Source organism: Salmo trutta, chromosome 4 (assembly GCF_901001165.1).
Source record: "Salmo trutta chromosome 4, fSalTru1.1, whole genome shotgun sequence".
NCBI lineage: Eukaryota > Metazoa > Chordata > Actinopteri > Salmoniformes > Salmonidae > Salmo > Salmo trutta.
In genome coordinates, this window is record NC_042960.1 from 34,223,739 (window position 1) to 34,251,091 (window position 27,353).

Below are 27,353 nucleotides of genomic sequence, written 5' to 3' on the forward strand. Positions count from 1 at the left end.
TGAGGGCTCGAACAAAAAAAACGGTTTGCGATTTCGTTCATTCTGGTGAACCGGCGTTTGAGTTGTGTGTTTGCAATATCAACCATCCCTTATCACTCGTATATCTTGGCATGCATCATTCAAGACTAACTTTAAAGTGTGTGCTGCTCAATGGACATATAATGCACAAAGACTGTCTGGGTTGGCAATACTTGGTATAAAAAACAATCGGGCCCGCAACCTGGACCTACAGGTCATGGTGAAAACATTTGCACACAAAAATGCAAGGCGACGCAGTCACATACTGTAACTACTATAAACCTCTACATAGAAAAAAGAGAGCACAGACACAGAGAGACATTTTTCTAAGAGAAAGAGAAAAAGAGACACAGACACAGAGAGACAAGCAGTAAGGAGGACTTGGGAGTGTCTCAAATTGGATTTAATTTAATTTGATTTAATTAAATGTACCTTGAATATTGCAGCCCATTTGTGTAGGCTATTAGCCCGACAAAACCTGCTGAGTTCAAGAATAAATAGTGGCTGACTTTATCCTCAAGCCGACTACTTTTTCCTAATTATTAGGCCATTTGAAGTGTAATTTTTGTAAAACGTTAATAAAGCAGATAAATAGCAGCTAAATACAGTATTTAACTATATATATATAGTAGGCTACAATGCATAATGAAACAATCCCTAAGCTATTGTTTTGAGGGTGGACTGACTGTGTTACTTGGCATTAATAGACTGGTTTGTGTACAACTTTCTATCCAAGCTGGGAGAGAGCATGAGGACGGCTCATGTCATGTAGGTTCAGGTGAGCTATACAGGACAGTTGTATATTTAAAACAATCTATTGGTATCTGATTAGTATGCTGTTGCATTGAAAATACATTTTACATTAATAATTGTATTAATAATTTTCCATTTTCACCTAAAATGACATACCCAAATCTAACTGTCTGGAGCTCAGGCCCTGAAGCAATGATATGCATATTCTTTGAAAGGAAACACCTTGAGGTTTATGGAAATGTGAAACGAATGTAGGAGAATATAACACAATACATCTGGTAAAAGATAATACAAAGAAAAAAACAACCGTTCTTTTGTATCTTTTTGTACCATCATCTTTGAAATGCAAGAGAAAGGCCATAATGTATTATTCCAGCCCAGGTGCAATTTATATTGTGGCCACTAGATGGCAGCAGTGTATGTGCAAAGTTTTAGACTGATCCAATGAACCATTGTATTTCTGTTCAGAATTTTGCATCAAGACTGTCCAAATGTGCCTAATTTATTTATTAATAACTTTTCATGTTCAAAATTCTGCACTCTCCTCAAACAATAGCATGGTATTCTTTCACTGTAATAGCTACTGTGAATTGGCCAGTGCAGTTAGATTAACAAGAATTTAAGCTTTCTGCCAATATCAGATAAGTCTATGTCCTGGGAAATGTTCTTGTTACTTACATCCTCATGCTAATCGCATTAGCCTACATTAGCTCAACCGTCTCGTGGAAGGAACACCAATCCCAAAGATGGTTTTAAAGTAATTACATTATTGCCGCCAGCCAGCAGTTGAAATGGCTGCATTGCAACACTGTGTATACACTGAAAAACCCCAAGACAGTTTTTATTGAAATACTTCAAGTAACTTAAATTAAATAAAAAGTCATTATTGCCTAAAATGTTTATGTGGTACTGACTCAAAACTAAATGAGAAGTTACATCAACACTATTTAAAAAAAAGTTATAACAATAACCAGGTAGATTTTGGGGAATTGTTTTTAATATCTGTGTTTTACGTGTACATTGAGTAATTGATAGATTAATCTTATGTTACACAAAGATAAATAACAGGTATTTTTCTAAACTAATCCAATAATTGAATTAGATTTTTTGCACCTATTAAAATGGTTGTTCCAGTTTAAATGCCTTAAGTAGACTCCTCACACTGTTGTTATGAATGCAGGTTGCGGATGAATAAACATGTTGGATATCCTAACTCTGGCTCGATTCCAATAAGAATTACACATCACTTTGCAAGCTAGCATAATGTGACTTGCAGATAGGCTTGCACATTTCTGGTAAATTTCCCAGGTTTTCCAGAAATCCCAATTGGAAGATTTCTGGAAATCCTTCAACCAGGATTTTTTTGAAATCTGGGCATTTTGGGAAAGTCGTCAGATTTTTGTGACCCTACTTGCAGGCCTGTAAACCATGACTTTCAGGACACTTTATTAGGGTAAAGCTAGACCTCAAAATAAGCCCTTATGTGATATGTAATGAATTGTCATGAAGAGATTATTATAATGATAACATTTACTTAAGAACTCACATGGTGAAGGCCACAGAATTGAAGTTGAATGAATTCAACAAACATTACTCCGTCAATAACAAATAGAGTCATGGGTAGTCACTCTACAATTCAATAGAAAAGGAAAGACTCACTGGAAAATTATATTGGAGGTGTGGCTTAGTGGGGGTGGTAATAATGTTTTTCAAGCTGATACAACTCAAATCTGGACCCCCTAGAGCAGTGTTTCCCAAACTCATTCCAAAAGGGATCATGTTTGGATCAAATAATCAAAGTTTGATGATGAGTTCATTATTTGAATCGGCTGTGTAGTGCTAGGGCAATAACCAAAACGTGCACCCCTTGGGGTCCCTAGGACCGAGTTTGGAAAATGCTGCTCTACAGTGACTACAAAATCACTCTGTACTCAGATATATTAAGTGCAACAGATTTTCACAAAAGGTTTTAGTAACGTCACGCCCTGATCTGTTTCACCTGTTCCTGTGATTGTCTCCACCCCCTCCAGGTGTCGCTTATTTTCCCCAGTGTATTTATCTGTGTCTCCTGTCTCTCTCTGCCAGTTCGTCTTGTATGTTAAAGTCAAGTCAACCAGCGTGTTTTTACCATACTCCTTTTGCTAGTCTCCTTTTTCTAGTCCTCCCGGTTTTGACCCTTGCCTGTATCTGGACTTTGTACCCACCTGCCTGACCATTCTGCCCGCCTTGACCACGAGCCTGTCTGCCACTCCGTACCTCCTAGACTCCGATCTGTATATGACCTTCTTGCCTGTCCACGACTATTCTCTTGCCTACCCCTTTGGATTAATAAACATTTTAAGACTCCAACCATCTGCTTCCTGTGTCTGCATCTGGGTTTAGAGTGCAGCTTTGTGAAATGTTAGGCTTAACATGAGAACATGACGACCAAATGGGCCTCCCAATAAACAGTTATCCTTTAGCTAAAGCAAAGCTATAGACTACATGCCCTGACACCACAGAAAAGCCTATCACTGATTCGATAGGCAGCTGCACATGTCGCAATTTCAGCTCCATGGATAGCGATCAGTAGACTATACTTTGTGAGTGGCTGTCTGGCTGATGCATTCGATTTAGATTTTTTGAGGGGGGGAACGGGCGAACTCCGACCTTGTGCGAGGGTCTAGAGAAACTGCGTTACGCCAGTGGTGAGACATACAGTAGAGTAGAGTACAGTAGAGGAAGTCATCTATCCTTTCTGGCCAGGTTAATATCTTTCCCTTAGGGCTGCATGGCCAAATCCAACATCTTCCAGACCAGAAAAAAATTCTAATCAATAATGTGATTTATCATGCGATTAAAAATTGTGTTTAATTCAAACTCAATTGAGGCCCTCGCCGTAATAACAATTTCATGTTTTTTTTCTTCCACTTTTTAAGTCATTCAAAATGAGAGAGATAAGTTTTCTTTATTGTTTATTTTTGTGTGTAACTGTAGCCATGGCTGTGGAATACATCCATCCAATTTGCTGTCCGCAAAACAACTTTTGCTTTACCCTTCAACGTTATTTGCTATGGCTGGCCAGCAATTGATCCTTCGCTAAGCCCCGCCCCAGAATTTCGGGCAACCAACCGCAGCATTCCCCCTATGATCACTCGGCTACACAGCTGATGCCCCCTGGAGTGTTTCAATAACACGGTACCTCATTTTGTTTACCTGTCGGCCCCAGCCTCGAACTCAGGTCCTTTAAGTACCTAACTGACCCGCTCTGCCCATTCATTGCCATTTACCCATTGTTGTCTTAGCTCTCCTGATCAACACCTGTGATTGCTTTATGCCTCTCTCTATGTCAATATGCCTTGTCTGCTGCTGTCTTGGCTAGTTCTTATTGTTTTATTTCACTGTAGAGCCCTCAGTCCCGCTCAACATGCCTTAGATAGCTCTTTTGTCCCACCCCACACTCATGCAGAGACCTCACCTGGCTTAATTGGTGCCTCCAGAGACGAAACCTCTCTCACCGTCACTCAACGCCTAGGTTTACCTCCACTGTACTCACTTCCTACCATACCATTGTCTGTACATTATGCTCTGAATCTATTCTGCCACGGCCAGACATCTCCTCCTTTTATTCTCTGTTCCCAACGCACTAGACAACCAGTTCTTATAGCATTTAGCCTTACTGTTATCCCACTCCTTCTCTATTCCTCTGGTGATGTAGAGGTTAACCCAGGCCCTGTAGCACCCAGTTCCACTCCTATTCCCCAGGTGCTATCATTTGTTGACTTCTGTAACCGTAAAAGCCCTGGTTACATGCATGTTAACATCAGAAGCCTCCTCCCTAAGTTTGTTTTATTCACTGCTTTAGCACACTCTGCCAACCCTGATGTCCTAGCCGTGTCTGAATCCTGGCTTAGGAAGCCCACCAAAAATTCAGAAATTTCCATCCGCAACTACAACATTTTCCACCAAGATAAATCTGCCAAAGGGGGTGGAGTTGCAATCTACTACAGAGATAGTCTGCAGAGTTCTGTCATACTATCCAGGTCTGTGCCCAAACAGTTCGAGCTTCTACTTTTAAAAATCCACCTTTCTAGAAATAAGTCTCTCACTGTTGCCGCTTGTTATAGACCCCCTTCAGCCCCCAGCTGTGCCCTGGACACCATATGTGAATTAATTGCTTAACAACCCGGCCGTCCTACATTCTAAGCTAGATGCCCTCAATCTCACACAAATTATCAAGGAACCTACCAGGCACAACCCTAAATCCGTAAACATGGGCACCCTCATAGATATCATCCTGACCAACCTGCCCTCTAAATACACCTCTGCTGTCTTCAACCAGGATCTCAGCGATCACTGCCTCATTGCCTGCGTCCGTAATGGGACCGCGGTCAAACGACCACCCCTCATCACTGTCAAACGCTCCCTAAAACACTTCAGCGAGGAGTCCTTTCTAATCGACCTGGCTCGGGTGTCCTGGAAGGATATTGACCTCATTCCGTCAGTAGAGGATGCCTGGTAATTGTTTAAAAAGTGCTTTCCTCACCATCTTAAATAAGCATGCCCCATTCAAAAAATGTAGAACTAAGAACAGAGATAACCCTTGGTTCACTCCAGACTTGACTGCCCTTGACCAGCACAAAAACATCCTGTGGCGTTCTGCATTAGCATCGAACAGCCCCCGCGATATGCAACTTTTCAGGGAAGTTAGGAACCAATATACACAGACAGGAAAGCAAAGGCTAGCTTTTTCAAGCAGAAATGTGCATCCTGTAGAACAAACTCCAAAAAGTTCTGGGACACTGTAAAGTCCATGGAGAATAAGAACACCTCCTCCCAGCTGCCCACCGCACTGAGGCCAGGAAACACTGTCACCGCCGATAAATCTACGATAATCGAGAATTTCAATAAGCATTTTTCTACAGATGGTCATGCTTTCCACCTGGCTACCCCTACCCCGGCCAAGAGCTCTGCACACCCCACAGCAACTTGCCCAAGCCTCCCACACTTCCCCTTCACCCAAATCCAGATAGTTGATGTTCTGAAAGAGCTGCAAAATCTGGACCCCTACAAATCAGGTGAGCTAGACAATCTGGACCCTCTCTTTCTAAAATTATCCGCCGCAATTGTTGCAACCCCTATTACTAGCCTGTTCAACCTCTCTTTCATATCATCTGAGATCCCTAAGGATTGGAAAGCTGTCGTGGTCATCCCCCTCTTCAAAGGGGTAGACACTCTAGACCCAAACTGCTACAGACCTATATCTATCCTAACCTGCCTTTCTGAAGTCTTCGAAAGCCAAGTTAACAAACAGATCACCGACCATTTCAAATCCCACCATACCTTCTCCGTTATGCAATCTGGTTTCCGAGCTGGTCACGGGTGCACCTCAGCCATGCTGAAGGTCCTAGACGATATCATAACCGCCTTTGATAATAGACAATACTGTGCAGCCGTCTTCATTGGCCTGGCCAAGGCTTTCAACTCTGTCAATCACGCATTCTTATCGGCAGACTCAACAGCCTTGTTTTCTCAAATGACTGCCTCACCTGGTTCACCAACTACTTCTCAGATAGAGTTCAGTGTGTCAAATCGGAGGGCCTGGTGTCCGGACCTCTGGCAGTCTCTATGGGGGTGCCACAGGGTACAATTCTCAGGCCGACCCTTTACTCTGTATACACCAATGATGTCGCTCTTGCTGCTGGTGATTCTCTGATCCACCTCTACGCCGATGACACCATTCTAAATACTTCTGTCCCTTCTTTGGACACTGTGTTAACAAACCTCCAGACGAGCTTCAATGCCATACAACACTCCTTCCGTGGCCTCCAACAGCTCTTAAATGCAAGTAAAACTAAATGCATGCTCTTCAAACGATCACTGCCCGCACCCGCCATCCCGTCTAGCATCACTACTCTGGACGGTTTTGACTTAGAATATGTAGACAACTACAAATACCTAGGTGTCTGATTAGACTGTAAACTCTTCTTCCAGACTCACATTAAGCATATCCAATCCAAAATTAAATCTAGAATCGGCTTCCTATTTCACAACAAAGCATCCTTCACTCCTGGTGCCAAATATACCCTCGTAAAACTGACTATCCTACCGATCCTTGACTTCGGCGATGTCATTTACAAAATTGCCTCCAACTCTCTACTCAACAAATTGGATGTAGTCTATCACAGTGCCACCCGTTTTGTCACCAAAGCCCCATATACCACCCACCACTGCGACCTGTATGGATTCGTTGGCTGGCCCTCGCTTCATATTCATCGCCAAACCCACTTGCTCCAGGTCATCTATAAGTCTTTGCTAGGTAAAGCCCCGCCTTATCTCAGCTCACTGGTCACAATAGCAGCACCCAACCATAGCACGCGCTCCAGCAGGTATATTGCACTATTCATCCCAAAAGCCAACTCCTCATTTAGCCGCCTTTTCTTCCAGTTCTCTGCTGCCAATGACTGGAACAAATTGCCAAAATCACTGAAGCTGGAGTCTTATATCTGCCTCACTAACTTTAAGCATCAGCTGTCAGAGCAGCTTACCGATCATTGCACCTGTACAAAGCCCATCTGTAATTAGCCCACCTAACTACCTCATTCCCATATTGTTATTTATTTTTTTGCTCTTTTGCACCCTTGATACTGGGGCAAAAAGTACTTGCACATTCATCTTCTGCACATCTATCGCTCCAGTGTTCATGCTAAATTGTCATTATTTCGCCACTATGGCCTATTAATTGCCTTACCTCCCTAATCTTACTCCATTTGCACAGACTGTATATAGATTTTTGCATTGTGTTATTGAATGTATGCTTGTTTATCCCATATGTAACTCTGTGTTATTTGTGTCGCAGATCTTTGCTTTATCTTGGCCAGGTCGCAGTTGTAAATGAGAACTTGTTCTCAACTGGCCTACCTGGTTAAATAAAGGTGAAATAAAAAAATTCAAAAATTCTGTTGGATAGCAACTGTCACGAACCAGGCTCAAGTCCGACCAGCCTCAGACAAACTCACTTTTAAAACACATGGAAGGCAATGAGGGCAATCGCAAAAACAGAGCGTTTTCATTGATCAGTGCACCAGGGATACTTGAGACTCTGATTTCTGAAACGCAGAGCCTGTTGGACTATTTTTCAAATCCGAAATTATACTTTTGTTCACATTGTTTGCTAGCTTGTTAGCTAGCTCTCATTGACCACCAACGTTGCTGACGCCAGCTAGCTATCTAGGTAATATTATTTGTTTTCTCCAAATGTATGTCAGCTATCTAAGTTATAGCAATATTATAAATATAAATATCATCTGCTGACGACATCACAAAACGATTTTGATAGCACTAGTTAGCTCCAAAAGTGGTTAGTAGCTTTGACTGCATGGTGACAGTAAATTCAGAGCCATCCAGTGGCTAACCACACTACAAACATAATTTTACCTGGTTCCCGTGAATTGTAATAACAGTCTACCACAACATACCTGAGAGTCTCCTGATCAGTATTTAATTTCATAGTGTTTTAGAAACACAGTTTGAGATCATTGCGAGGGGATTTCACTTGTGGTTTGTATGGGGAATTGGGCTTCACAGGAAATTGTTGTCTGAGCTTGCAAAAGTAACCAAGGGGGCTGGGTTTAAAGAAGGGTCAATTACCTACTACTGCAAGGCACCAAAGACTTTCTCTGTGTTGCATATCAAAGACTATCTGACATGTTGTTCTTCTCTGTTTGTTCTTCTCTGACTTCCACCCTGTGAGTGTCCAGCAGCACTCGACCTCAGACTGTGTGAGATGTAAACTCTGTGTTGTGTTAGTTGCTGAGAGTCCAGGGCACTCGGTCCCAGGCAGTGTGAGATGTAAACTCTGTTGCTAGTTTCTGAGTGTCCAGCAGCACACGGCCTTCAGGCTGTTTGAGATGTACGCTCTACTCTGTGTTAGTTGCTGAATGTCCAGCAGAGCCCCCTTTCCGCAGGCTGTGTGAAATGTAGAAAGGCCTCTCAATGCTAAGCCTGCAGGAGGAAAGGACAATAGGGGGAAAAGGAAAATGGGGATGATCTTATTTGTTTTCTTGTTGATTTCTCTGTTTGCCCTGGAGTGAGTAGGCAGAAGTCTCTGGTGAGGAGGGTGTGGTAAAGTAGGGGGGTAGGGAGGGGTGAGGTGGGGTGTTTAGTAAGTTTAGGGGTGAGAGTGCTGATGGGAGGAAATTACCCTAGAGTCTGCACATTCTCACACACACACATTGAAAGACATTGAAACACACAAACAGACACACAGGCATACACAGGCCTACGCACACACACACACACACACACACACACACACACACACACACACACACACACACACACACACACACACACACACACACACACACACACACACACACACACACACACACACACACACACACTAAGGTCTCGCTTGCTGTTTTCGGCAGGTGCTGAGGCAGACTTCCTCATGAGCGAATACCCCCCTTCTCCTCCCCTCCTCTCTCCCTTCTCCCGTTGTCCCCCCTCGCCCCTCTCACCCTCCGAACCCGGCAGTGTACTCTGCTGGCTGCCGTGGAGACGCCAATCGATGCTCCGTGCCCTGCTGAGCGTGTCCGCATGGGCCCCGAGCGGAGGGCCTGTCCACAGGGGATTCTCGGAAATCTGATTTATGACGCCTGGAGTGTTGCTGACCACTAACTTTAGCTTTCCTGCTCTCTCTCTCTCTTTCTCTCTCTCTCTCATTTTCTCATTCTTACTCCTTATTTTCTCTCTCTCTCCCTTCTGTTTATCTATACGGATATTTCTCGCTACGCTGACAAAAATGTTCAGTTCTTGAATGGTTCTTCTTCAGCTCTTAAGGTTCCTTGGAGAACTCTATCCCAATTAAGAACCTTTGAGTTAAGTGTGGAGTTCTTGATGTGGCTTCTATGGTTCTTCAGGATTCTAAAAGGTTCTTGAAATGTATACATTGTCCCTTTCATAGCACACAGCAAATTGGCCAGTGTTAACTAGTGTTGCTTTTTCAGTGTAACATTTCTAGTGTTGAAGGGTTGAATTAGCACTTTAAATAGTTAAATTAACACTCAGTGGTGTAAAACCATGCCAGTGTTGGTGTTAATAACCAAAGTTAAATCAAAACCACACCCATCAATATCATATTTCCCAGCATGCTCTATTGCAGGTTGACTTTTGGAATTGTTTCTTTCAATATCTATGTTTTTGCATGTATATTGATTGATTCATTAATCTTATGCTACTCAAGTATGAATTACATACATTTTTCTAAACTTTTCCAATCTGTTACTTATTGCACCCATTACTGAAATGCTTATTCCAGTTTAGATGTGTAGGGTAATCTCATATCCTAATCTTCCCAACCCTGGCAGTCATTCTGAATGCAGTTTGCTGCTAAATAAAATTCTAACTATTGAATTTTCCCACTCTGGCTGGATTTCAATAGGATTTATACATCACTTTGGAAGCTAGCACAATATGACTTATGTGACCTGTAAACTATGAGTATTAGGGTAAAAAAAATAGGTGCTCAAAAGAAGGCCCTATGAATTGATGCATCGTCTTAAAGAATTGGATCTTTACATATTCACTTAGCATTTCACTTGGTGAAGGCCACAAGACTTAAAATGAATGAATACATCAACGCTGTCTCTGTCACTAGCAAACACAGTCATGAGCAGTACTGGTAACTCTAAAATTAAATCAAAAAGCACCCTGGGAAATATGCAAATAAGACTTAAAACCCAACAGCAGGGCCATTAAATTCCGGTCCTCAAGGGCTGAAGCATTTCTGGTTTTGGATTTTTTCTTTAAAAAAACATCCCATTTATCGTTCTTCAGAGACCCTAAAATGGTTCCCCTATGGCATCGCACTCAAGAATCTTATTTGGTTCCAGCTTGCACCTCTCTATTTGCATTAGTTTGCCTCGCTCTACACACCTACCTCCACACATGCTATACTGTATTATAATAATGAAGAATGAAGAAAGAATGAAAATAAGTTTGAAATATTCGAAGGAAGAGGAAGAAACCGAGTGAGAAATAGAGAGAGGAATGAGCACAGTTACCCTTGGTAGAGAAGGATGGAAGGAGGCTAGAGGAGAGGAGGGAGCAGGATAGAGGGGTGAGGATGGGTTTGTTAAGAAGCATGGAGGGAGATAAAGAGGGAGAGAAAGGAAAGATGATTTCTTTTTCATAGGGATCTGCTTGTGAAAGGGGGGATGTAGGGAGGGATTTCTCCAGATTTTCATTGCTGCTTTGTTGCTCAGTCTCTTTCATCTGCTGTTGTCTCTGCCCTGGCTGTCTCCACCGTAACACACACACGCACACACACACACACACACACACACACACACACACACACACACACACACACACACACACACACACACACACACACACACACACACACACACACACACACACACACACACACACACACACACACACGTTCCTTTATCTGTCTGTGTTGTTTCTTCTCCTGCCATCTCCATTGGTTACCTCTCAGTCTCTCTCAACCGCCTTCAGCCTCAGACAGGTTTAAACATGATTAATTCCTTGATTGGCTAGTTGGTAACCTTTCACCTCCATTGGGTAAAAAAACACACACCAACAAGATGTGTGGTTCTGATGTGCTGTAGCACACAATACGGAAGTGAATACACTTTTCAGAATGATTGTATATGTAAAGTGAGTGGGGGAAGAATGTAAAATATGTTTTTTTCCCTGATTAATCAATTGGGTGTAAGGGTGTAATAAACCACAGTTATCCTGAGGGGTAAAGGAGCACATGAGAACACTGGGTTTAACTTCATTGAAATGGTTCATGAGGAATCTCCTGCTTTAAGCCGTCCCAGTGGTTCTTCAGCAGTGAACAGACAGAGAGTGTGTGTGCATGAGGTCAAAGGGAAGCGATCAGTGCTGCTACCTCGCTTTCCGAACCTAGTGTGTGCATGAGGACCAGGAATTTATGACGATGATGATGAGGATGGTGATGATGAATACGACAATCACAACAGTGTGTGTACGACAATCATGGCACTGTTTTGAAGTGATATTATGTTTGATACCGGAGCTCCGAGGCATGCATCGAAATCACTAAGCAGCTAACTTCGAAGCAGTGTGCCGACGCATGTGTCACTTTATCCCACTGTTTTCGCCATGGTTACGGTGCTCTCATCGATTCCAAGCTGCTGTCAAACACCGGCCACTACTGGACACCGTACATACAAATATGGTTAGGATTTTGGACAAAAAGTTTTATCGGACTGGTAGCTTAGCAGGTAGCATATGGAACATTTAGGGACGTGGAGATATGAGGTCAAATCCCATTGAAGACACACTATTTACAAAATTGTTTTATGTGAAACTACACTTCCTGCACTGATGTTCAAATAAGTATTTGTATTTAGTATAGTATAAGCTTCTGTCTTCAGCATGCTAAATAATAGCAAACTCGAAGTCAGAAAAGGGAAGTATGACGTAAGATACAAACCTGGTATTCCACCTGTTTATAGGATTCTAAGGCCAGTGACTTATTTCTGCGCATCTGAGTTTTGATAGAAACAGTGGAGAAATGTTTTTCTTCTATCTGATAATCACACGCTGCTATTTATTGCTGACCAGCAGATGTCACTAATGTGCATCGTGAACAGATATTGAAGCGCAGAGTAATTTTTCGGGCACCATTCGGTGAAAGCGCAAAAGTCTTCAGAAACTCATGGTTTCCCATCACTACTTTTTAGCAGATATGTACCAGTGTCTGGGGAGAATGTCTGAGAGCAGTGTCTGAGCTGTGGGGAGTCTCTTTAGTGTCCTGCTGTGCTGTGTGTAGTGGGACTGGAAGATCTACACTGATCTCGAATATACTCTCCTATTCAGTTCCTTCAGTCATATAACACACTAAATTAGAGTGTTATTAACATACTGATGGGGCAGAATACTAAGCTGCATGTGCTGTGTAGGTGCCTGTGCGTGCGTGCATGCGTGCGTGCGTGTGTGCGTGTGCGTGTCTCAGCAGTAAACCTCCCCTAACAGCAAGAGCCGTGCGTTAATGTTGTGATTAAACATGTCCATGCATGTCATTGGTTGATTTATCTGCTCTAACAGAGATCATTTGGTGGTTTAGAGATCAATCATAGGGGGCGGGGACAGATGGGCCACGTGTTTCAATTAGCTATAATAGCTATACATACTGAACAAAAATATAAACGCAACATGCAATGATGTCAAAGATTTTACTGAGTTACAGCTCATATAAGGAAATCAGTCAATTGAAATAAATTAATTAGGCCCTAATCTATGGATTTCACATGACTGGGAATAATCAGAAAACCAGTCAGTATCTGGTGTAACCACCATTTGCCTCATGCTGCGCCACACATCTCCTTCGCTTAGAGATGATCAGTCTGTTGATTGTGGCCTATGGAATGTTGTCCCACTCCACTTCAATGGCTGTAGGAAGTTGCTGGATATTGGAGGGAACGTTAACACGCTGTCGTACATGTCAATTTAGAGCATCCCAAACATGCTCAATTGGTGATGTGTCTGGTGAGTCTGCAGGCCAAGGAACTGGGCCATTTTCAGCATCCAGGAATTGTGTACAGAGCCTTGCGACATGGGGCCGTGCATTATTATGCTGAAACATGAGGTGATGGCGGCAGACGAATGGCAAATCGCTCTCCCACATGACACCATACACGCTGTCTGCCATCTGCCCGGTACAGTTGAAACCGGTATTCATCTGTGAAGAGTACACTTCTCCAGTGTGCCAGTGGCTATTGAAGGTGCATTTGCCAACTGAAGTAATTTACGACGCAGAACTGCAGTCAGGTTAAGACCCTGGTAAGGACAATGAGCATGCAGATGAGCCGGTTTCTGAGATGGTTTTTGATGGTTTCTGACAGTTTGTGCAGAAAGTCTTCAGTTATGCAAACCCATAGTTTCATCAGCTGTTCGGGTGGCTGGTCTCAGATGATCCCACAGGTGAATATCCAGATGTGGACTGGTGTGGTTAAACGTGGTCTGCGGTTGTGAGGCCATTGGACTTACAGCCATATTCTCTAAAACAATGTTGGAGGTGGCTTATGATAGAGAAATTAACATTCAATGATCTGGCAACAGCTCTGGTGGACATTCCTGCAGTCAACATCCCAGTTGCATGCTCCCTCAAAACTTGAGACTGTGGCATTGTTGTGTGACAAAAATGCACATTTTAGAGTGGCCTTTTATTGTCTCCAGCACTAGGCTCATCTGTGTAATGATCATGCTTCTTGGTATGCCATCCCTACCGGTGGATGGATTATTTTTGACAAAGGACAAGTGCTCACTAACAGGGATGTAAACCAATTTCAGCACAACATTTGAGAGAAATATGCTTTTTGGGCGTATGGAACATTTCTGTGATCTTTTTTCAGCTCATGAAACATGGGACCAAAACTTTACATGTTGTGTTTATATTTTTTTTCAGTTTACAATTTTGTTGACCCATATTTAACCAATTTATTTTGGCACTAAACTACATCTATACAGTATATACAGTACATCCATCATTTTGTTTTAAACTGGTACTGGGCTACCTTCCGATGAGTCTTGTGGGCTTTGTAGAGCAAAACGTGTTCATGAGAGACTTATTAGTGTGTAGCCCAAACTGTTCAGCAGAAATTGGCAGATCGGCAGTATCCACTTCAGACGAGTCCTATAATAGTCAAACTGTTCAGACGCTACAGACATTTTAGTGTGCAGACTGACTTTCGGGATATCTCATGGGTCTGACAAACACCACTGGAGCTCGGGTACCTTCCACCACAGATGCGGAAGGCCGCCATTGGAGGATGGAGTGGGTTGAGACGCAGCCCATGCAAAAAAAACAGATACTGTGTCTTTAGCTTAAACAGGCTGATTTTTATGGGGATTTTTTTGTATTATGCTAATTAGATTTCCGCGGGGGCGTGGACATTGACTCTAGGGGGTTTAAATGGGGGCTGAACATCCTGATTTAGCCTCGGTTTCAATTCTCCTCAATAAAAAATGCAACAAATAGCGAGATTTGTGTCTTGGAGGTCCCTTACGGTGAAAACACATGAATTTCACATGATCACATGTGATCTCGTGTGACCACATGTGATTTTCTGTGACGTTAATGTGATAACATGTGGCAACATGTGAGCACATGAGAAAACATGCTCTCATGTAAAATAAATGTGACAACATGGGAATGCAACATTTCAACATGTAATACCATGAAACAAAACAACATTTGAGCACATGTCAAATAGAATATTTGAGTTTTTATTGAGTAATTGACATGTTCCAGGGAAGTCCCCAAGAATGTTTTAGAACATTGTGTCTTGGTCCCCTGGATTACTTAACCTGAAGTTCCTACTGCACCACCAGGTCTGTTGAAATTATGGAGATTGGCTATACATGTATTGCCAAGAATACATTTTGACACTTTGCTAATGTATATTCAGTATGTCACAAATGACACTGACTCTTACTAGAGACTGCCATTATTTATATATTACCTATCAGCATGTGTTATTTGATATCATGCCTATTTATGAGTGTCTTTTAATCATGTGTGCTGTGTGTTGTTTACAATGTCTGCCTTTCATTTAATTTCTTCCATTTTCACGTGTGAAATCAAATTTGTATTTATTTAACCCTTATTTTCCCAGGTAAGTTGACTGAGAACACATTCTCATTTACAGCAATGACCTTGGGGAATAGTTACAGGGGAGAGGAGTGGGGATGAATGAGCCAATTGTAAGCTGGGGATGAATTGAATAATTTGGACTATTTGCTGTGGTGTGATTATTCTATGGTGTGCTGTGATTATACAGAATGGCATGGACTAAAAGGGACATTGAGACAGCTGTTGCCAATTCCCGATCATCTCCTTCTTCTTCGATGGGGTTTCACGGCGGATGACATCCAATGTGCATTACCGCCACCACTCGGACAGGGTTTTGAATAAGAAACTAAAAAGGGGGAAAATGACATAATACAAAATACAAAATAAAACACGACAAATAAGAAAATCCATCCCACTTCTTCAATCACAGTCCACTCCAAAATACATCCCTCCCCGGGGCTCAGGGGCCTGTGATGGCGGAACATTCATTGACATGATTTCTTGCACGACCTCGGATGTGAAATCACGAAGACCCAAAAAACCTTCAGCTACTTTCACAATGATCCAATTTTCTTAGACTTCTTCTCCGCTTGTGCTGTACAGTATATGACCATTGCAATCAATAATACAAAGTCCACCTTTTTAACATGTAGCATTTCACTATCCCTTGAAACTCTCGACCTGCTCCACTATAGCCCCGTCGATGTGAATGGGGGTGTGTTTTCGGCCCTCCTTTTCCTGTAGTCCACGATCAACTCCTTTGTCTTGCTCACATTGAGGGAGAGGTTGTTGTCCTGGCCAGGTCTCTGACCTCCTCCCTATTGGCTGTCTTAGTAGGGCTATTGCGGTGACCGTATTACAGCCACACCAGCAGTCACGAGTCATGAGGGCAGTCAAATTCCACGTGACCGTTTTGTCACGCTAATTAGGCTTCTCTGAGCTCTGATGCTGCTGATGGTCATTAGTAGCCTACCAAACTTGCAAACTTCTTGGTACTCAGCACTCTACTGACCCTCTAATTGCAATGACATCAACGCAAATGTAATCGAAAATCTAATCAAACACTTCATGAGAGCCCATGAGCTCATGTTGCGCAACGTTTCTATAGGCTATGCAATTGTGCGAGAAAATAGAGTGATGGGCCTCTACTAAAAAGAGGAGGATCCCATCAGCTTTCTGTAGACTAGGTCTACTATATTTATTTTTCAACTTTCCTAATTTTAAGCACATTGTTTATCTTTACAACCGGGGTATAGCCTACCTGGCTGGCATGAAAATGAATGACAGGAAAATTGTATTCCATTCACTATTTAAGTGCAGAGATTAAATGTATTTTTCCCACTGTCCGTTTCCAGACAGGTGCATGATAATGGTCCATTCTAAACCAAAACAAATTTCACACATATATTATTTAGTTTATGTAATGACAAGATTAAATCAAGAATAGTCTGATGGGTGACAATATTAGCCTATCACTTGTGAATTATATATTATCACTTGTGAATGATGCCCAGCATAAGAAACTGCCTTTTTTTGGTGACTTTTTCAAATTAGTCGCACACCTCATGTAGCCTAGCCCATAGGCCTATATGTTTTGATAAGGTTTGCATCACAACTAAAGTGGCCAAATAAACTCTTAAAATTAAGCACATTAATACAGGGGAATATATGCTCAATCCAAATTTACCAAAAAATGGAGGAGGCAAGTGGAAAAAGGAGAAGGTAGGGAAGTTGTTTGCCTGCCATATATTAAAGATACACATTGGCTGAAAGAAACTGGCATAGGTAGAAAAATGTACCTGTTTCCTTTGAGGACCAAAATGTTGACAACTGTGCCATACAGGTTGCAAAATAAATGGGAAGAGATTTTCGATGTACCAATTTCATGGCATATGGTTTATGAACTGGTACAAAAAACTACAATTGATTCAACACTTAGAGTTTTTCAATTTAAATGATTAAATAAAATTCTTGACACCAACAGAATGCTATATATATGGGGCATAAGACATTCTCAGCTCTGTAGAAATTGCTGCAAAGAGACAGAATCAATAGATCATTAATTCTGGTATTGCCCCTATGTAGCTTGTTTCTGGTCAGAGGTTCAGGAATGGTTAAAAAATCACAACATGCACTTGAAATTAACCTTACAAATAGCAGTGTTGGGTGATTTTCAAAGCCATAGTCAGTCAACAAATAATATAATAGTACTCGTAGGAAAGGTTTTAATCTTTAGCTCACAATCTGTGGATACTATACAATTAGAAAGCTTAAACAATTATTTAAAACAACAGCACAATTGAAAAATATATGTCACATGGAAACCAAACCAGGGTGGTTTATGGTGATAGGTGGGATGGGCTGAGAGTGGCTGAGGGTTGGGATTAACCTCTATGGGATTGGTGTCCCCCCGTGGGATTGTTGAGCTAAAGTAGGCGAATGTGATTAGCATGAGGTTGTAAGTAACAAGAAAATTTCCCAGGACAAAGACATATCTGATATGGACAGAAAGCTTAAATTCTTGTTAATCTAACTGCACTGTCCAATTTACAGTAGCTATTACAGTGAAATAATACTTTGCTATTGTTTGAGGAGAGTGCACAGTTATGAACTTGAAAATGTATTAATAAACCAATTAGGCACATTTGGGCAGTCTTGATACAGCATTTTGAACAGAAATGCAATGGTTTGTTAAATCGGTCTAAAACTTTGCATATGCACTGCTGCCATCTAGTGGCCAGAATCTAAATTGCACCTAACCTGGAATAATACATCATGGCCTTTCTCTTGCATTTCAAAGATAAAAAAAAGAATCCATGCTTTTTTCTTTGTATTATCTTTTACCAGATCTAATGTGTTATATTCTCTTACATTAAATTCACATTTCCATAAACTTCAAAGTGTTTCCTTTCAAATGGTATCAAGAATATGCATATCCTTGCTTCAGGTCCTGAGCTACAGGCAGTTAGATTTGGGTATGTCATTTTAGGCAAAATTTTTTAAAAAGGGTTTGATCCTTAAGTTAAAGAGTTTATGTTTGGTAATGTATTATTGTTATGTGACTGCTTTATATAAAAGTACCATGCATGTAAAATGTGTATGTAAAATGTATATGTAAAATGTATGGATATGTAGAAGAAAAGCTGTAAAAAAACTAAAAGATATTTTTCTTCCGAAGAGTGTGGAGGGGTTAATAAAAAAATATATGTATATTTTTTAAATTATGTAAAAATCTGCACATTGACCTGCTTTACAAGGGGTTTAGAGCCTAACTGGCATACATAAGCAGCGCGTGAGTTTCAAGGTTGGGGAAGATCATTTTCACCACAAAAATGCACCTTTATAATAAAAGCATTGTATGCATAATCACATTTGCGGTCACTTTTGATAATAGTGTTTTCCCGCTAATGGAACATTGGCTCTTCTATCCTACTGCCGTGTGCGAATTGCTGCGTTTATAATGTGAAGAAATATCCTAATAGTTTATCAACATTTTAAGCTAAATGTTCTGATCTGTTTTTATATTAGTGGTTGTATTAATTTGGGATTTATTGCACCACTCAACTGTCCCAGACTATGTTTGGAATATTTATTTATCGCAAAGAATAGAAAACGTCGACTTTTGTACTATGAGGGAAATTAGACTGACATAAGCTAGTGCTTTTGCTGTTCATTAGGCCTACTCATTTTGTTGGCTAACAAAAAGTTCATGTGAACAGTTCTTCCAATATCTTCAACAGGACGTGCACAGTTGCATCCCTGATGTGTCTGTCTTCACTTGTAGCCTGTGAGAAAGACCCGATCAAGTGGATTGCGCAGCACTCAGGGAGAAGGGCACAATGCAGCACTCCGGGCCGTAAAAGGCATGGATTCTTTTAGGGTGCATTATGGACACAAAGGGCATGCTGTTGTGAAATTCGAGGAATTATCAAGTGCTGTCAAATTGTGAATGAGAGACTATTGGAATGTCAACAGTCTGCGGAAAAAAATAATGCAGAGTTCATGCCTTTCAAGCCACTTTTTTTCAAATTATCATTAGAGTCTCATCCTGCAGCCTTACAATGTATAAAAAATCTAAACATATAGCCCAATGTTTGTAGAACAACTAAAGTTACATTAATAACTCTAATTTAAGCATGTAGGAATACCTATTTCTTTGTTAACTGCTCAACACAGAATAGTCGCATGTGTGCACTCCCTCAGATCGTTTGGAGAAAATATTTATATTTTATTCAGCTTTTTCAATTGTGTTCTTCATACTATAAAATAATATAAAATGATGCCACAGAATTATAAGCAAATCTTGTTCGCTAAATGAACTAGTGTAAGGACAAGTCAGAGTATGCTCTTCTCTTCTTCTAAAATAGATTTCATATCATGTTTCTTTAGACCTGTCTAAAATAAATAATGGCTTTATTGTGATGTTGTTAGCTGTATTAAATTGATTTATTAGACTTTTTAAAATGTAGATCTTGCAAAGGTCTGCATCAGTGGCTTGTAAGCTATGCATGGAACCAGGAGATGTTAAATAAGCCCCCTGTGAGCCCCCTGTGGCTCAGTTGGTAGAGCATGGTGTTTGCAATGCCAGGGTTGTGGGTTTGATTCCCACGGGGGGCCGGTAGAGGGAAAAAAACAAAAAAGTGTATGAAATGTATGCATTCACTACTGTAAGTCGCTCTGGATAAGAGCGTCTACTAAAATGTAAATGTGTTTATGTTAATTAACGGTCAATTACCGTGAGAGCGAAAGTTATTTGCTTGACAATCACCGCCTGACAACTGCTGTAGCAGTTCGTATTTTCTTAACTGGAAATCATTTTGTCAGAGGATCTAAACAATAAATGTAGTACTGCTTCGTGGCATTTCGTAAAGGCTCTGTTATACTGATCACAATATATGTTTTTGTGGGTGTAGACATGGTTGTCCTTGTCCGATTGAAGCATTGGACGTTTTTCAGCGCTGATCCTATGGGCGGATTCTTGGATATATACAAGCAGACACATTATTTCCCGTCTCTGAAAATCTACAACTTGTGTTGGGCGGTGCTTCGTGCTCTGGCCCCCGTCCCTCCCCCAAGGCGGGCTTTTCTGAAAAGGATGCGGACACTAACAACAATCCTTTGGGCTAAACTGAAAGAACTGATCAGACGCAATGGTTTCAAGTGATTCCTCTCATCAACACGAATTTAACGAAGCATCTATTAGCTAAATTGTTGCATGTTGCATTTAAATTTTTGTTCAGTGTATGTAAGTTGAAAACACTGTATATTAAAAGCACTGTGTGTACCATAATGACAATTTTTATGTTTTCATGTGACATTTCTTCCAAAACCACGTTTTCAAATGTGAAATGTCATAAATTATGTGAAGTGTTTCAAAACACATGTTTCCACATGATGTTATGTGAAATTCCATATGTGAAATCATGTGATTTTACACATGTGAAATCATGTGGTTTTTCCATTAGGGGCGTGCTTTGATGTGGTCGTGTCTCTTGCGCTCGAATGTGATAAGCATTTGTACTTTCACTCTGCCGAAACATACACAGTTACAGTCACTCACTCTTCTAGATAACTTGAAACAGTCTAACCAGGTCTTGTGTTTGGAAGTAGCCTAAACTATCTAGCAAGCTAGCCAACTTCTTTCACCAATTAGCTTCAGCCTGCCGGTTTGCAACCGTGGCAAAGTTGGTTCGACTGAAAAGCCTATCTATGGAGCTAGTTAGGGACTGTCAATAAATTACACAACGTAAATGGGACAATATTTTCATGTTGCATATCTGAATTTGACAAGGTTTTCATAATGCACATCTGAATTTCTAAAATGTATAGTTAGTTTGAGGTTTTTAAGTCATTTAAATTTGGAGCTATTGACATTTTTTTTATATTGTACATTGTGTAATTTACTGATGGTCTGTAACTAGCCCCATATGCCTTCATTCCGTGACATTCAATTTTTTCCTAATTATCTTGAAAATCTCGACGAGACTGACTTTATGACCAAAATTATCCCATTACCACTGTAGACAATTTTGACACTAGAATAAACGTTTCTAACTAATATCGATGCCACATAGGCCGTTTTCTACCAGAGAAGATTAATATTGCCTTTAGTTGCTCTTTAAGATCTGCTTATTTCGCTTTCTGATATTCTGCTGGTTTGTTTTAACAAGACATCAGTTTTCTTCAAAATTATGTTATTATCATTAAACAAGCATCACCAGTGGAGTCTTATATATGTATTTAGCAATGAACCTTTAACTACCATAAGGTAGGCCTACAGATGAATATAATTGCGTATTGAATTAACATTTATTAAAACAACACACGCAGGGACTCACATTTTACACAGACCAGTGAAGACAGCCAATGTGATACAAAAAATATGACATGAACAGTACAGTAGCCTACTGTTTGTTTTCCTAGGCCACAGGTGAGGTTGAGTGGTTGTGACATATCTTTACCCACAAGGCCCTGCGTGAGGACGTGGCTGTTATCGGTATTTCCCTGGCGAGTGCATGGGCCTGAGCTTTACACCGTGTTACACCAGAGAAGACAGGACATGTGGCCACTGCCCACAAAATGAGATGGAAACTGAGCTGCACTTTCTAACCTCCTGTCAAATGTATGACCATATAAGAGACACATCCTCCCGTATCTGTTAGACAAAATACCGAAGTGTGCAATCCCAGCAGAAAAATGTGTGACCTGATGCCACAAGAAAAGGTCAACCAGTGGGTCGGAAACACCAACGTACACTCTTAGAAAAAAAGGTTTGAAAAGGGCTATTTGCGGAGAGATAGGGTTCTACCAAGAACCATTTTGATCTGTAGAACCCTTTTTGGAAGACAAGGGTTCTTTGTAAGGCAAAGGGTTCTATCTACAACGGTTAACACTAGAACTGCTAAAGCAGTAATTTTGACAGCTCATTTTTTTATTTTATTACTCAGACATTTTTTTAAGTCACGCCCCTCTCCGTTCTTGATTTTGCCTAAATAAGTCTATATAATACACTGTCGGTGATAGAATCTTAATATCACAAACAGAATTGCCATTATAACCAGTTTTAGGAGGGCATGTCATTTTTTGGAATGGTTTTCTTCTCCTTCTCCCAGCAGTAGGGCCTGCTCCGCTTCTTCTTCCGACAGATCAAAGTGCAGTGCCCAGCTGATACTCAACCCTGACAATTGCCTCGAAACTGAGTCTAAACTATACCGAAACTAATTTCACACATATAACACCAGATTAAATAAATGAAGTGAAGTATGATGGGTGAGTTGATGAGCGAGGGGAAGCGGATGATGCATAATTATGTAGTCACCAACTGTGAACGAAGAACAGGGCAGGCCATTCTATTGTATTGATCCATTCTAATAATAATCTTAAATGGTACGTACCCTATATCAGTCCACCGAATTTACGCAGTCTTATCAGTCTACTCTGGCCTACTTGGAATAGGCTACACAGTGAGAGCATAGATAATTGTACATGCTGAATGGCTAGGAAAATGGCTAGGAAAATGTCACCATGGACACTTTCTTAATGTCACTGTCATTGGTGAACAATTTGCTTAAAAAGAAAACAAGTCTGGCCGGCACCATGAACAAAGTGAGACAGGAGCTCCCTCTGTGTAGAAGCACCGTGGGAACTTATATAGACAGGTGTGTGCCTTTCCAAATCATGTCCAAGCAATTGAATTTACCACAGGTAGACTCCAATCAAGTTGTCGAAACATCTCAAGGATAATACATGGAAACAGGATGCACCTGACCTGAATTTGCCCTCAAAGAAAGGCCTTATGATATACGGTATGTAATGTATTGTCATAAATCATTTAATTGTAAAGGCTAATAAGGCTGGTGGAACCATTCATAGAGGGTTCTAGGAAGAACCCTCCAAAGAGAAAAGGGTTCTCGGTAGAACCCTTCATAGACAGTACTAGGAAGAACATTTTGATGATAAAATGGTTCTTGTTAGAACCCTTCATAGAGGGTTCTAGGCAGAATCCTTCATATAAGGTTCTAGGTAGAACCATATACAGGAGGTCCTTTGAAAAACCCTAGGTTCTAGATAGGACCCTCTGCAAATGGTTCTACCCAGCACTAAAAAGGGTTCCCCTATGGGAACAAACCGAAGAACACTGTATGGTTCTACGTATCACCTTTATTTCTAAGAGTGTAAATGTAACCTATAGTTATCTACCTATTTATCCCCCCGTCATTCATACATTCTACTATTTGCACAATGTCACAACACTGCACATAGCTTATGTAAAAATGTTAATGTTATACTAAATGTTTTAACCACTAATAATATAATACTTTAAAAATTGTTATTCTCTTGAATTTTTTTGTGTTTGTAGTGTTTACTATTAAGGTGTGATTGTTTTTATCTTTGGTTTGTTTAATTCACTTTGTTGGTTTTTGTCATTTGTTTATTTCACTTGCTTTGGCAATGTAAACATGTTTCCGATGCCAATTAAGCCCCTTTGAAGAGAGAGAGAGAGAGAGAGAGAGAGAGAGAGAGAGAGAGAGAGGCTTATCAAGGGGCATATGATGGGTTAACACAGGAAGAAAAGCCTGTGATCTCTGGGGTCATGTATGTGTGTTCCCCTCAGGGGGAAGAACTCAATATGGAACACACATGCTCAAACACACTCAGCCTTCTAAATGACTAAAACGACTAAACACAATTAAGCACCTTATACTTTGACAAGTGTGTAGTCCTTTTTAAGAATAATATTTATTTATTTTGTATTGATATGCGGTTCAGCCTCAATGAATATTTTTACTCTTTCTATCACCCTACCCTTTCTCTATTTTTTAACGTCACTCCCTCTCCCTCCCCTCTCGCTTTACCTCTCCCCCTCTTCTCTCAAACACCTCTTTCACCCCCCCTCCCTCCTCCCTCTCTCCTGGGTCGCAGCACGTGTCGCGGGTGATAATCTGTGTCACGGCGGTTGATTGGGGATTAGGACTAGCGGTTTATTCACACCGGGGAGAATGATACAGCGCTTAGCAACCTGCTAGCGCTTATAAAGCTGTGTGTGTGTGCTAAGGCAGCCAAGGAGACTCCCGCGCCATACAGCCGCCCAGTGCTGAATTAGCAACATGTCTGAATGAGATAAAAGAGGCAGCTTAGCCCACCGCACTCCACCATCTAATCCCTATACAGCTGTGAAATTAGCCGGGGCTGCCGTAGCGGCAGGCAGCAGACCCGGCCACCGCAACTATACACTGACCCACACACACAGATCTACACACACACACACATTCGTTGGCACACACACACACTCACTCACACACACATCCTGTTTTACTCTACGGCCTCTTTAAACACACAGGACTGGGAATTTGACAAGTCTTTCAGGACACACCGTGGTCTACTTACACATACACTCCAGTATCCACACATACAGACATACAGTACACGTATACACACCCGTAAATCGAAACAACATTTGCCAATTGATCGTTCTAATCCAGCTCACCCACATGTGTTGATTCTTTGTTCATGGTCTTTATTAAAGACCCATCATTATGCTGGTCATAACATCTGTATGTACACCTCCCAATTATTATGGCAGATAAAATACAGCCAGAACAACATGGGCAAACTGAACTGTCAAAACAGCTGCCAAAGCTGGGAGTACTGGGAGGCCATTCAGGTGTGTCTTGTGGAAGCATCACTTCCTCGGAATGAACATTTCCTGTCAGTTGGCCTACCATTGAGCAAGATGGGGTCACCTAGCCCTGCATATTACTTACTGAGGTATAATGAAATACAGCTGCAATTGATTTTTACTGTCTCTAACTCCAAACCCAACCTCTCTCTCTCTCTCTCTCTCTCTCTCTCTCTCTCAATTTCAGTTACAATTCAATTCAAACGGCTTTATTGGCATGGGAAACTTATGTTTACATTGCCAAAGCAAGTGAAATAGATAAAAAACTAAATTGAAATAAACAATCATAATGAACAGTAAACATTACACTCACAAATGTTTCAGAGGAATAGAGACATTTAAAATGTCATATGCTGGCTATGTACAGCATTATAAAGATGTGCAAGTAGTTAAAGTACAAAAGGAAAATAAATATAGGTTGTATTTACAATGGTGTTTGTTCTTTTCTTGTAGCAACAGGTCACACATCTTGCTGCTGTGATTGCATACTGTGGTATTTCACCTAATAGATATGGGAGTTTATTGAAATTGTTTTTGAATTCTTTGTGGGTCTGTGTAATCTGAGGGAAATATGTGTCCCTAATATGGTCATACATTTAGCAGGAGGTTAGGAAGTGCAGCTCAGTTTCCTCCTCATTTTGTGGGCAGTTTGCACATAGCCTGTCTTCTCTTGAGAGCCAGGTCTGCCTACGGCAGCCTCTCTCAATAGCAAGGCTGATGAAATACACAGTAACTACACCCTGGGAGTCAAATGTCAAAATAAAAGTAAAAACACTGACCAGACAAACATAAAAAGGGAATGGGAGAAATACCACAATATTATGATATCAATTACATTCATTCTACCTGCCCCCCCTTGTCCTTATCTCTCTCCATCCCTCTCTCCTTCATTACTTCTCCATATGTAGATAGCCACAGATTATTATTATTTCCCCTGGTAATTTTTCTGACACTGGGCTAGCCAAATGAAGTGAGCTATACAGGTAGTCGTATTGGCTGTCATAGCCAATTCCTTCTGGACCTATATAACCATTAACCAAATGGATCCACACTTTGTCTGTTTTTTTCTATGGAACCAACATGAGGATACTCTATAGCATAATTTCACTACATAATTAAGTAACAATAGTAAAGATTGGGCGAACTCAGTAACATACCTATTATAAATGACACCTGGTATAATCACGTTATTATTGAAATGTATAACGGTTTAAAATAGAAAGTTGTGTAATACTGCCACAGTGATTGACTAATCCGTAAATAAAGTGAAATATTCTCGTTATAAATGAAAGATAAAAGACCCCTCTTTCTTTCTTTCTTTCTTTCTTTCTTTCTTTCTTTCTTTCTATCTATCTATCTATCTATCTATCTATCTATCTATCTATCTATCTATCTATCTATCTATCATCTATCTATCTATCTATCTATCTATCTATCTATCTATCTATCTATCTATCTATCTATCTATCTATCTATCTATCTATCTATCTATCTATCTATCTATCTATCTATCTGTCTGTCTGTCTGTCTGTCTGTCTGTCTGTCTGTCTGTCTGTCTGTCTGTCTGTCTGTCTGTCTGTCTGTCTGTCTGTCTGTCTGTCTGTCTGTCTGTCTGTCTGTCTGTCTGTCTGTCTGTCTGTCTGTCTGTCTGTCTATCTATCTATCTATCTATCTGTCTGTCTGTCTGTCTGTCTGTCTGTCTGTCTGTCTGTCTGTCTGTCTGTCTGTCTGTCTGTCTGTCTGTCTGTCTGTCTGTCTGTCTGTCTGTCTGTCTGTCTGTCTGTCTGTCTGTCTGTCTGTCTATCTATCTATCTATCTATCTATCTATCTATCTGTCTGTCTGTCTGTCTGTCTGTCTGTCTGTCTGTCTGTCTGTCTGTCTGTCTGTCTGTCTGTCTGTCTGTCTGTCTGTCTGTCTGTCTGTCTGTCTGTCTGTCTGTCTGTCTGTCTGTCTGTCTATCTATCTATCTATCTATCTATCTATCTATCTATCTATCTATCTATCTATCTATCTATCTATCATCTATCTATCTATCTAGCGATCTAACTATCTATCTATCTATCTATCTATCTATCTATCTATCTATCTATCTATCTATCTATCTATCTATCTATCTATCTATCTATCTATCTATCTATCTATCTAATCTATCCATCTCCCACCCCTCTGAAACCCCCCTGTTTATCCCCACCCACCCCTCCCTCCCTCTTCTCCATGTCTCTCCCTCCGTCTCCCCCTCCTTTAAGACAGATCGCAGAGGACAGTGTCTCTTCACCCCCCCCTCCCCT